At 43.8% G+C, this 13,478-nt stretch overlaps 1 protein-coding gene and 1 long non-coding RNA gene across 5 annotated transcripts in view; one reads left to right on the top strand and one right to left on the bottom strand.

Annotated features, from left to right (window-relative positions):
- FNDC3A (fibronectin type III domain containing 3A) overlaps positions 1-6,745 on the bottom strand; it is a 105,306-nt gene extending 98,561 nt beyond the window's left edge. The window contains exons 1-2 of one of the 4 annotated variants that reach the window (XM_064175796.1): positions 6,581-6,745; positions 5,080-5,152 (exon numbers count right to left, since the gene is read on the bottom strand). The gene's annotated coding sequence lies outside the window, so the exon portion shown is untranslated. Of the gene's footprint in view, positions 1-5,079; positions 5,153-6,416; positions 6,476-6,580 lie in introns of those variants that run through there. The other 3 variants (XM_064175808.1, XM_064175804.1, XM_064175817.1) reach the window with 3 other exon arrangements.
- Positions 6,746-8,684: 1,939 nt separating this feature from the next.
- Positions 8,685-12,164, top strand: LOC135192597 (uncharacterized). The gene is made up of 3 exons (XR_010309014.1): positions 8,685-8,885; positions 10,465-10,653; positions 11,862-12,164. It is a non-coding gene; the product is annotated as an uncharacterized LOC135192597 (long non-coding RNA).
- Positions 12,165-13,478: the final 1,314 nt, after the last annotated feature.

Raw genomic sequence — 13,478 nt, 5'->3', positions numbered from 1 at the left:
TTTCAGCTGCCTCTAAGACTGATCATTGTAAACAGTCACTACTCACTTCCACAGCTTCTTTTGGGCTCTGCTTCTTACTACTTTGTTTCAAACTAGTCAACCCACATTCATACTAGATTAAGTAGGTAAAGAAATCTTTTTCTCACAGCATGGTCTTCCCCATTTCCATTTTTAGCAGCTCCTATGGGATCTGCAGAAGCATGGTAACTCTTGTGGCTTATGTTCACTCTTGCTGCAGGAAGCCTCCCTGCAGGCTATCAACAGTTATTTTGAAACATTAGCACGCAGTTAGAGCCACAGTTCTACCTTACTGCCATGACACTCTAAGTCAAAGTTCTCACGCTGGACCTTATTAATTCATTTTGTGCTGATAGATTCATTTTCAGCCACACACAATTTGGTAGGTCACTGCTACCTTATTTGCTATCATCATCTAAAACGTGTTTCTCTGCCCCAAAGTAAAACTAAGCCATTTGATATTCTGTTGCTTACATCTCAGTTTTCTTCAGTCATCTAGAATCACAGAATGGTTTAGGTTGGAAAGGACTTCAAAGATCATCTAATTCCAACCCTCCACCATAGGCAGGGATATCTCCCACTAGAACAGGTCGCTGAAGGCCGCATGCAACCTGGCCTTGAACACTTCCAGGGAGGGAGCCTCCACAACCTCCTCTGGCAACCTGTTTCACCACCCTCACTGTAAAGAACTTCTTCCTATCATTCAATCTAAATCTCCCCTCTGCTAGTTTAAACCCATTACCCCTTGCCCTGTCATTACCAGACCTTGTAAAAAGTCCTTCCCCAGCCTTCCTGTAGGCCCCCTTCAAATACTGGAAGGCTACTACAAGGTCTCCTCAAAGTCTTCTCTTTTCTAGGCTGAAGAGCCCCAACTCTTGTAGCCTGTCCTCATAGCAGAGGTGCTGCAGCCCTCTGATCATCTTTGTGGCCCTTCTCTGGACTCACTTCAACAGTTCGATGTCCCTATTATATGGGAGGCTCCAGAACAGCGCACAGTACTCCAGGTATGGTCTCATGAAAGCAGAGTAAAGGGAAGAATTATCTCCCTTGCCCTGCTGGCCACGCTTCACTTGGTGCAGCCCAGGACACGGTTGCTGCCTGGGCTGTGAGCACAACTGCCAGCTCATATTGACCTTTTCATCAACCAAGACCCACAGGTCCTTTTCCTCAGGACTGCTCTCCAGCCATTTGCCATCCAACCCGTATTTGTGCTTGGGATTGTGTCAAGGATACAGCTCCTCTGGTTAAAAGAGCAACCCTTATCAACAAAATCCTACAGTTTGAAAGCTGGAAGTTAGAGAAGAAGGATTTCTTTTGTAATCAATGGAGTAAGACACTATATTGAGTACATTACACTAGCAAGGGGAAATGAGAGAGTAGTTTGGCAGTAGCCCACACTTTGTAAGATCTTGTGTAAGTGGAGCTTGAGCTGTGTTTACCACAGACACTGGATTTGTCCAACAGAATTTACAAGAAACTATTTACACTTGTGAACTACAGGGAATTTTATTTTACATTGCAGGCAATAGTAAAGTTCTATGTTTGTAAAGTTCATTTTCATTATTCAAGACCAGAAGACATTAAGAACTGAACTTCACAGATGGAAATGCAACCAGCAGACAAAACCCCCAAAAGGAAATGCAAAAAAAAAAGGAATTGTCAAGCAGGACATAAAAGTTACCATTTGTGTGCTCCGTATGCCTATCCACTCCCAGTTACCAAACCAAATTACTATCTGCATCTGTCACAGTGTAAATTCTTTTGGACCTTGTCCCTTTCCCTACAGCAATTCTCCAGACTTTGATAAAAGGGTTTTTTTTCAAACCATGGAGTGCACTGGTTAAACTTTATAAACTTTCACAGTACTGAAACAAGGGGGTTTTGGCATTATCTTGAAGAAGCCTGCATGTTGCCAGGAAGTAGAATGACTTCTTGTAGTGCTTCTGGAAAGCAGAAGGTATTTATTACATCTCATAAAATGTACTATGCTTCTCTCTTATAAATGGATGATTAGAATATGTTCCACTGGTTAAAGTGGGATTTGAAATGTACAGGTATTTTCATTTTTGGAAAATAGATACAAAGCAAATACATAACCAGGTGCAGTGTTTTCCTCTGTCTACAAATGAAGAGGTTTTGCAGTGTATCTTTTAATCTGTACTAAATGCATTGGCACAATTCTGCAAGCAAAGCTGGGAGTGAGGTATACTACAAACACATTCAGCACTCCCTTTTAACTTCCAGAAGCTGCTGTTGGGATGGTGTTCAGTGTCTAAGATGCTAAATTGAAACAGAGGGCACCAGTGTTAACCTAGGTGATGTTTTGACTGCAAACAGGCCAGAAAAGGGTCTGTGCATCCTGAAAAAAGCAAAACAACCTCAGTTTCACCAGCCCCATCTATGTATCTGCCAGCAAACTGGTAGACACATAGATAGGGCTGGTGGAACTGAGACCAGTAAATATGCTTGCCTAGACATGAAGGGTAGAAGTTTATTTGGAACCATGAACACAAAGAGTAAAATATGTCAAGTCTAACTCCTTTCGAGAGATGCTGTCAAGACAGTGCCAATGAATGTGTTCAGAGAGCTTGGATGACACAAGGATATTCCATTCCTGAGGTACAACTGTAAGCAGAAAAGCATTCTAAACCAATACATCCAAGAAGAGAAGTAACAATCCTCTACACAGCTGTGATCAAAATGAAGACTAACAGTTTCCACAGCACATATTCTAACCAAAACAGGTAATTAATATAACCAAGAAAGGACACATGACCTAGCAGGTGAGTATAAAAAGACTTCTCATTATACAGAAGAGTTCAGCATGAAAACAACAGCTAAAAATTCCATTTAATTACTGACAAAAGGCCATAGCAAACTCTATTTCCATTCTATTTTCCATCTTGTTAAAGTCATCTATGACAGCTTAGCAAAAAAAAAAAAAGTCTGGAGATTTTCACTGGTTACAGGCTCAGGGTTATGTGAGCAGCTGGAATGGGACCAGATCTCTGGGGGGCAAATGGAACAACAATGACTTCAAAACTATTTGTTCCATCTGCAGCTAAATGTAAATGAATTGGAACAATTAAAGGTGACAACCTACAACGAACAGGTAACACTCTTATGTGTTACAGACACTTTCTAAATGTCCTTCTGCCCTATCAGCCCTACAAAATACAGACCCCAGGATGACAATCCCAAATGCTACTGGCATAAACAAAACTACTGAACTTTATGGATAGACAAGTTAAAAAAAGGCTAATAGCGTTTTTCTACTGGCATCAAGCATTAAGGGAACTCAAAGTTTACTGTATATGGCAAGGAACAAGCAAAGAAATAGTCATTTCTGTAGCTCAGGAAACATTGGCCCCATGAGCAAAATAAACATTGTTTGTGTTTGCTGAACAGAAAAAAACATTCCAAACTGTTATCACTTTCCTGAGCTACAGACAATATCTTTTAGTTAAGCTAGAGTTGACAGTCCAAGTCAAATCTATTTTCACTAGATCTGGTCCTACAGGAAAAGCAACGGCTCACAAATCAAGTCGTGCACTATAAACTGCAGCCAAGTCAAATCTTGCTACAAATGGCCAAGGAATTTCCTGAAGTCAACAGTCTTAAAGAAACAGATGATAAAACATGAAAGTGTAATCAACAGATGTAACAAAGTGAATCCAGTTAATACTTTAGACCACAGAAATGCACCAATGAAACATGACCTGCTACTGTAGAAATCTGAGAAGAGTTTGAACCAGAAATCCCACTACAACTAGAAGGCAGAGGTCAAAAACAGGTGCAGAGTTGCTGGATGAAGACAGGAGTTAGGTTCCAGGAGGCACTGACAATGAACCAGTGCCTGGGAAGTGGGCATGCAGGCTCACAAAAGCTGTATTTTCTAGCAATGAAAAGACTAGCTTTGCCAGTTCCCTTCACACACCCAAAAAAGTGGGATCGGGCTAGCTTAAATCATCTGTCACTTTGACAGAAGTATCAATAGATAATTAGAACTCTGGCACTTAACATCTGCCAAGGAGTCACATTTACAACTCTAGAAGTGACCTGCCTGCAAGGTAAATTAGTGTGTTGCCTAAAAGCATTTAGAAGTTGAAGCCACATAAGTGAAAACATTGACAAAATGAAAAATGGTACCTCTTATGAAGCCAGGCTTTGAGGATTTTACTTCTCAGTAAGTCCTTAGAACACTGCAGAGGCACATTTCGTTAAGTAGTTAAAGTTGCAGTAACAATTATGAAGGATCTCTTCGAGATATCTTGAGCCAAAATGATCATCAGCTAACACTGAGTTAGCTGATTTAAGTCCAAATTCAAGTGAAATTAAATGGCCACAAAGCAAAGAACAACAAACAAAAGCATCTCAAGATCCACAGGACTCACAGTCCAGAGCAAATGAGTTATTACAGTCTGAATCATGATTCAAGTTGCTGCAATTCCATTACATTACTGTCTACAAAAATAAAAAGCTTTCAAGTTCATAAAGTAGTAGAAACTCCAGCCTGAAAAAAAGGTAGAAAGGCCACTAATAGATTGAAATCAGGTAAGTTAAGTGTTGCAAAGATCTGAGGCTCATGTAACTCATATCCAGACCTTGTCTTACAGCAAAAAGCCTCAGACCATCTCTATCTGCCTTTTAAGAACCGAGACACTCATCCAATTCTCCTTTAATATTATCATCTACAGTAGTCAGCCTGTGACTGCTCAAAGCAGATTGCTTTCATCCTGACCAAGTGACCTAAGCAATTGATGAGCAAATTCTGGCCTTTATGAGGACAAGGCTCTGCATCTCTCTTAACTAAGGCTTCATTTGCCAAAAATCAGTCTGATGGCCAGATGTAACTGAGTCAGCAAGTCAATTTCCTCTGAAGTTACCAGAACCATTAGGATTTGCATGCACTCCCTATACACAGAGTGAATCTAGAACTAGATACTATGTTTCCAGACTCAACCAGCATCCTTCCTGCTCCCCAGGCTTAGCAAGAATACCAGCCACCAAGAACTCTACCTCGACTTCAGCTTTCACATGCATACCCAGCCTTCTCCCTACCTGAAAGCTTGCTACTTCTTCACTTCTCCCTTCATCACATGATTACATTCCATCATTATCTGAAACAGCTTCCCTACAAAAAACAAAAAAGTCACTGATTAGACTTTTTGAATTTCAATGCCTGCTGAGTTCCTGTGATTCATACTATTTCATGACACAAAATATAAACACATCTACGAATGCAGATTCACATCATGGTTACAGGGAATTTTGGATACTGCAGGAAGCTGCCCATTGCCATAACAACAAAACAGCTTCTTTCAAGCTCAAAGCTTGAAAGGACTGGGACCTGCATTTTCTACGACAGCAGCTATCAAGTACTCAGCAGCAAAAAACTAAGCTCTCTGAAGCCTCTGTGACAATTAATGACCTGTATAACCAGTACATGTTTGATCAGAGACTTAAATCGTGAAAGCAAAGAACGTTTCATGGAAAATACTTCATGAAACTACTTCAACCACTCAAGCTGCCTCTGACAAGAAATTACTGGCACTCTTTGAGATGCCACTCATGAAGCACAGTTTGCTCCTAGCCAGCACATTTCCCCTCGTTTCAAATGCTTGTTTTCTTTAGTCTGCACAACAAAAATCTGCCGAGAAGTTTCGGTTTTGCTCTTAGTTGGTTTCACTTTCTGGTTGTCTAGAAGCAACAAAAAGTTTCTGTTTAGGCTAAAACCAAACTCAGGTAAGAGGAAAGGAGGATTCTGGCATAAACCAAGCGGAACGAATGCATCTGCTAGCACACGGCACGGGGATGACAGGGTTTTCCATGAGATTTACATGCAGAACGCACGCTCAATCCTTTCAGCTAGGAGTTTCGAGGGAACCTTTTCGGCTTCGCAGGAGAAGAAGAAGAGGAAGAAGAAGAAGAAAAAGAAAGACGCGTTGAAAACCAGCACTTCCTTCTTCTCCCCGCCTGTCACAGCTGCTCAGCTGTCCTGGCCGCGCTTCGCGTTTGCTTCTCCTTGCCGAACAACCCTCCTCCGCGGCAGCCGCGCAGCAGCCCTGCCCCGGGGAGCCCCGCTGCCCGGCACTGACAGCAGCGGGACCCGCCCGCTTTGGCCGGGAGAGGCATCTCCCAACAGCACAGAAGCCCGGGAGGAAAGACAGAAAGTTTTTTCAGCGGGACTCCGGCCGGAGTCCCCGACGCTCTTCGAGCCGGTTAGACGAGAGGCGCAGGCAACGCCGTCTCCTCAGGGACCAGGCTGTCCTCATCGCGCCCGGCACCGGGGACAGGTAGAGGCGCTACCCCCATCTCCTCGCACCATTCTGCCCGCCCTACTGAGGGGAAAAGGGGTAGCCTGCCAGCCGCCTCCGGCGGAGAGCACACCTACTCACCGCCATGGCCCCGCCGGCTCTCCCGGCTAACGGTTCGGCCCTTGCCACCGGCGGCCAGCGGTTCCCGGGCGGGGAACTGAGGGGAGTTCCCAACGGCGCAGCTCAGGCAGAGGCGGTGCCACGCCGGCTGTTTGCCCACCCCCTTCCCCGCCCATCCGAGGTACCTGCGCTTTGGCCGCCACCGCTACGTCTCTTTTTCCTCCGTTTCTTGCACCTGTCACTGCCTCCTGCGGCGGCCGCCGCCACCGCTGCTGCTGCTGCTAGCGCTGCGGGTGCTGCCGCCGCCACCTTCCCCGCGCCGCCTCAGCGCTCCCTGCCGCCTCGCCCGCCGGCGCGCGGCCGCCATCTTTGTGGAGGGCGGGAAGGGGCCGCGAGGGGGCAGTTGACTCCGCCGCGCAGTGCGCCTGTGCGGAGGGCTCCGGGGCGGCTGCGGCGCTGCGGGCGGGCCCGGGGGAGGGCGGGGCCCGGGGGAGGGCGGGGCCCGGGGGAGGGCGGGGCCCGGGGGGAGGGCGGGGCCCGGGGGAGGGCGGGGCCCGGGGGAGGGCGGGGCTATGCGGGACGCGGGTGGTGCTTGGTGTTGGGCTGCACCTCGGTGTTGACCTTTGACCTGCCTGTGGGGTCATGGCTTGGCCCTGGGCCGAGCCTTGGCCCAGGCTGGGCCCTTCGTGGGCAGACTGAAGGGTATGAAAAGCTGCCCTTCCCTGTACATAGAGGCAGCTACTAACACACTGAAAGTCAAAAGGCTTCTCTGTACGTCCTGAGGCTGAACAGAGCTCCAGGACCTTACTAGTGAACGGCAGAGCCTAAAGCACCTTGCTGCCCAAGCATGCAGTGACCAAAATCCGAGGGGAAAGGGGCAGAAAGATGCTTTTCCAGGGGCTTATGCAGGGAGAAGCTATCCTCCCTCAATACCTGCAACATCTTCAGAACGCTAATTTGTGACTATCCTTTGCTCAGTGTTTGTCCTTTAAACCATTTTGGATGCAAATGATTTTGCTACAGTGCTTGGCTCGATGACCTTCTGCAGCAGTGGACGGAACGCAGTGAGCTGTTTTGTAAGGTGGTTTTGTTAATTCCTTTCCGAGTTCGCTGTTACTCAGTTAATCACTTGCTGTTTCTCTTGCACTTCAGCAGTGTGCCTATCATTTCTGTACCTTAACAGCAGGCCAAAAGTCGCTTCTACTGACAGAGAATGCACCAGGCAATACTTTGCCATCCTGGTTGCTCCCTATAAGCCCTCTTTCCAAAATTCATAACTGGATTGGCAAATAGCATCCTAGGTTGTGGTATGTCAGATGTCAAAACCTAGAGAGGCTTGGACCTTATCACTATCTGGATGGGATACCTTGTTAGGTACTGCAGAGAGTGCTGCTGGTGATTCATTCAGTGGCATTCAACTGCCTGTGAGTCAGGGCTGAACAAATGCCACCGTGCAGCATCTGTGGGCTGTGCCATCCAGGGGCAGAAAACTGGAGATATTTCCAGTTGCAGCTGTTAGGAAACCGTTGATTCTCCTGCCTTCCTCCAGTTCCAATAGGAGTTCCCAGGCTTAGCCAGTTTTGGTGGAATATAGCAAAACATTTCCATATTGGATTTTGTGGGGCACTGCTCCTTGCTGCTGGAGATGGGGCCAAGATCAGCAGCTGTAGCTGTTGGTGTTATTGTCGGCAGCCACAGATTCTGGCTCTGTATGAGACCATACAGTGTCGAATTGGTGCACGCAGCACCTACTGGACTTGCCCTGCTGCCTGAGAGCCCTGGCACAGTGTGTCCTTCATGCCTCCTAGTTTCCCAGAAGTGCTGCTCCCTCACATTCCCTTGCAGGTGAAATGAAGAAATATAGGTGATGCATTGGGTGTATGGGGACAGGGAAAGATGAGAGCATTTAAATCTTTTCACGGCATCCAAATGCTGCTCCTTGTGGTGTGGAGGTCTGCATCTCATGACACGGTCCGTGTCTGCTTCCTACATTTTTTAGGTCATAGATATATAAATATGTGTATGCAAAATTCAGTTTTGTTCTGGAAAACCATTTGAAGTCACCTGGAAATCATTCTGAATAATATTAGTGGAAGGCATGGGGGGAAACATTATAGTGACCTCTTGAACTGTTTAGGGACTTGTGTGAATACATGTATTTTTCTAAGGCAAAACTAAACTAGACTGGTATTATTTATCAGTTAAATTGCCTTTAAAGATCTCAGCTACTGCTAGATAACTTATCAAATGCTCTTGGTTTCATCCGTTGCAGAACTGCCCAGAAGGACCCATGGAAACAGAATTTCTTTACAATATCATACCAGACATACCTCCAAGTGCTAGAGAACATTTATGAAATTGATATTGTGTCTAAACTCAGCAGAGAAGAGGTGAGAAGAGAGATCCATCAGGGGAATGTTTTGCAAAGCGTAGTCTTGATGCACAGCAATGCCTCCCTGCTCTGGCTCTCGTCTCTTCAGTCAAACAAAGGTACTGTCTCCAGAGAACTGTGAAGAATTGGTGTTCTAACAGTCATTATTGCAAATTTGCATTAAAATTGGTTTTGCTCAGCAAAGTAAGTATCAATACAGTGCCCTGGGATTAGAACTGGGCAACTCTATGGTCTGCTCCATTTTTGCAAAATGCCTCATCCCTGGAAACATTCAAAGTCAGGTTGGAGAGGGCTCTGAACAACCTGATCTCGTTGAAGATGTCCCTGTTCATTGCAGGAGGACTGAGCTAGAGACCTTTAAAGGTCGTTTCCAAACCGCTCTACGAACCATTCCATGATGAAATGTGGAAAAAACTCCAGTTCTGAAGTTAAAATAACATGGCTTAAGTTGGAGAGCTCAGCAAATCCCCTAAACAGAGCACTCCTCTCCATAGTGAATGACCTGTTTGTACCTCTCTGCCAAATGTGTGGGTCACCTGTGCCAGAAGGGAGAACAGTGGCCACACTTGGTAGTGAGAATTCTCCTGTTGTCACATGGAGTCCTAGGAGCCTGTAAGGGAAATGGCTGCCAAATGCAGATCAGCAATCCTGCAGTCCAACTTCACTGCATCTTCACTGCACCAACAAACAGCATTATCACCCAAAATTCGTTTTTAAAATACTGCTGGGAGCATTTGCCATGGTCTCACAGGTCATAAGGATGGGACTTTGGACTGTGGACTACGCAAACCATGAGGTCAGTAGCACTGCTGTCTTCTAATAGCATCTGTGTAATACAAAACAGTTAAATACAGCCAAGGTTTATTTTCTAAACCAGGTAACTAATGCATGAATATAGCTCCCCTGAAATCATAGAATCAATGAGGTTGGAAGAGACCTCCAAGATCATCCAGTCCAACCTATCCCCCAGCCCTATCCAGTCAGCTAGACCATGGCACTAAGTGCCTCGTCCAGGCTTTGCTTGAACACCAATAAACGAGCTAGAAGAAGACAGCAGCTTTATAAAGTGAATTAGATTTAATTTTGTTGCATTAAAGGAAGATTACAGCAAACTTAAGTATCACAAAGTAGAGTTACTGATTCCTCAGTGTAATTTCAGGGATGCTGTGTCTTCACCTGAGCTGCTCAACACTCACTGGGTATGTCCAGACCGCTTTCAAAGAGGCTGCCAATCAGTATAAATTATTTGTTCATTTCTGATTTGTGTGAAAGGATTTGAGCTGTGAAAGTTGCATTATCATTTCAGAATGATATATCAAAATCAAAGTTTGATGATGACTGTTTCGTGCTAGGCATGATTCCATTGAAATGTGGAATGAAATCAAATTCAAATGATACTGAAATGATACCATTTCAATGGTAAAATACATGTTCATGGGGGGGAAAGCAGAATGAGACTTGATTGGTATGATCAGCTGTGTTTTTACATAATTTGGTGAACTAGAAGGAAAAAAACCCACATGGAGTGGTGGCATATAATGAAATGTTTATCATGTCCATAACTGTTTTCTTCACAGCTGTTAAAGAATAAATACTGTATGATCTATTTTACTAGACTTTTCTCAACTTAAAAAGACACAAATCCACAACTCTTTGGCTTCTTTATTTGCTTTTCAGGACATGGATGATGAAGTGAATTATTCTCTGACAGGATTAAAGCAGCTGAAATTTTAGAACGATGGTACCAAAACGAATGGGAGGATTAAATGGATAAAAACAGTAATCCCCTCAGAGGCACCATTCAACTCCTGCATTACAGAAGTAACTCTAACACAGTATGAAGAATTCGAGGGAAATTGCAGCTTGGTAAGTTCAGAGGATAACTGGAATTTGTCATTTCCCCCTTGCTATTTAATCTAATTGTCTGGATGAAATTCCACTGACTTCAAGGAGAACAGAACTAGGTGTTACTTAACAATAACAGGTGTGGCATATTGTTCACTTGAGATGTTCATGTGCTAAGCCTAACCAAACTCTATAAAAAAATATCAGTTTTAAAACTCGATGCCAAGATTTAGATTTCAGAAACATTGTCCATAGCCTAGCTGACAGAGCAGGTCTAATTATGTGGCATTTAATTTCTGATGTATTGATTTGCCAACTGGAAAAGCACAGTAGAATAAAGGATTACATGCACAGCAAAAGGAACTATGCTGTTTAGATTCCTGTTCAGATTCCCAAGTTATTTTTTTCTTACTCTACTAAAATGGTGGGGATGTGTATGGCACAAACCTACTTCTAATAATAGCACTTTTCAAATTCTAGTCAAAAACCTAAAACATAAATGATGAAAAATGCCCAATGTTCACCTTGGTATTCTTGCAACTGATCATTTTGTACCTTGCAAATCTTTATTTGCTGAAGTCATCCACTATCTGAACTGTGATCTTCCCAGCTATTATTTCATATTATTGACTACCTTGAAACAAAACTTAAAGCAGTAGTTGTAGACACCAACAAAGCAATATTTATTGTCCTCATCACTTTAAAAACACATTGATGTTTGTTTTGGCTTTAGAAGCTGAGATACCTTAACCATCTTTACTGATCTCCTAGTTAACAGTTGGCTAGTGATAGACACAGCTGAATAATCAGCCCTGGTCAGGATCAAAAGGTTTACCAGAAACACACTTTGAATTCATACTTTTCCTTGGAGTTGGTTTGAAATAGTTTTGTGGCCTTCCTTTTTAAACCAATTTCATACCCAAGTTTAGATTTTCTCAGGAGATTTGCTCTCAGAACAAGTGGTAGCTTTCATCTGATGAACTATTGAAAGCTGCCTGTGAATTTTCTGGAAGAACAGCTTTCTTTTGGTGCAAGACCTCTGCCTGGCAGAGTTTAGGATAGGCTGACCATGCTTATGGCTTTCTGACCTGGTTGAATAGCAAGGAATTTACCTGTTGCATTTGAGCAGCTCTGCTTCTAATTCAAGGAGTTTTGAGATGCACAAGATTTCTATTATCTCATCCTGAAATGCTGGACTTGGGGTTTCTGATGTGACTCTTTTTTTCCAGACCTTTGAAATACCAAACTCATCTTATTCCTGCAGACAAAGAAGTTGAAGAAAGTTTTTGTCAACCTCTTCACATGAGGGTGTATTTCAAGCTTGTTCAGTAAAAAAGCCTCACAGTGCAAGTCCTTGTCTGGCAAGATAACAGCCTGAGTCCAGTGTGCTGGTGGAATACTAATTAATCTCTTCATTCAGGTTTTCCTGTTTTCATCTTATTTTTTTCTCTCTCTTTTTTCCCCCCACTATTTTTTTTCTCTCAAGAAGACTGAATATTTAGCATGTCACCAACATTCCCTGTGCTTTGCTGGAAGAATTTAACTGCTTCATGGTGGCTTGGAGAGAGCTGGTTACTCTCTTACTTATTTCAAGTTTTTTTTCCTTCCAAATGAAATACCCAGCTGATAAGAAATCATCATCTGTGTGTTTAGACAAATACCACTCACACAGGAAAACTCCACAACAGTGGGAATCACATATATTTCACTAGCTTCAGAATAATGGAGGCACTGAACACTCTTCAAATCAGCATGAGCACAAAGGGCAGTCTTGTTTTCTGAAGTTCTGTGCAGGAAAAAACTCAAGTCATGTTTGAAGTGTCTCAGAAATGTTAACAGTGTCAAGCAACTGGCAATTGGTTCCTGTGGCAGGAAATAGCAAAGGCAGCTCAGTGCTCAGTAGTAGAAGCTGGCCTTATTCTTGGAATCGTAGTGTCTTCCTTTTAAATCATTGTGTGTTGTGAGTGAATTTGGTTTAGCCCCTGAGGAATATATATTTTACTTTTGTGTGGTCTCTGTTCATTTGATGAGATTGGTACAGGCTAATGTACACACAGCTGCTGGGCAAGATGAAATATCTTGCTGGTTACTTGGTTTGCACCAGTCCTTTTGTTGCAGAAAAGTTAGGAACATGTCAGGATGAGGAAGGGTAATAGCTTAGGCCATGAAGGGCTATTAAAAACAACCCCACCAGCTCTGGCTTAGGAATCTCTGAGCAACAAATTGCTAAGGGCTGGGAAAATATTGGGGACAGAACTGTTACTGCGCAATTGGCCATTGCACTGCAGCTGGCCATTGCACTGCAGCTGGCCATTGCACTGCAGCTGGCCATTGCACTGCTGTCAGCCATTGCACTGCTGTCAGCCATTGCACTGCAGTTGTCCATTGCATTGCTGTCAGCCATTGCACTGCTGTCAGCCATTGCTCTGCAGTTGTCCATTGCATTGCTGTTGGCCATTGCACTGCCATTGGCCATTGCACTGCAGTTGGCCATTGCTGGAGATGGGATGCCAGGCTTTTACACTGAAATGACCTGACCCACTATGCCTGTTTTCATCTACATCTACTTTTATTGGAAAAAAACCCAACCAAAATCAAAGACTAGGCTATAAATAAATTAAATTGTGTTATGTTAGTAAGGTAAAATTACCCCTTTGAAATCAAAGACCCCAGCTAAGGTTTGGTCCACTTATGTGTGCTGACATAGTTGCTATATGTGAGGCCTGAGTGGATGTCATGGGTTTAGCCAACTGAATCTGCTGATGAGTATTGGATACCATGCTCATGTCTTGCCAGCTTTAAAATTAAAGTGTGTCTGGAGTGAAGTATCTTGGGACTTGTATTTT

This window comes from Pogoniulus pusillus, chromosome 3 (assembly GCF_015220805.1).
Source record: "Pogoniulus pusillus isolate bPogPus1 chromosome 3, bPogPus1.pri, whole genome shotgun sequence".
Classification (NCBI taxonomy): Eukaryota; Metazoa; Chordata; class Aves; order Piciformes; family Lybiidae; genus Pogoniulus; species Pogoniulus pusillus.
Note: the sequence above shows the minus strand (reverse complement) of the source record. Positions and strands in the feature narration are given on the sequence as shown.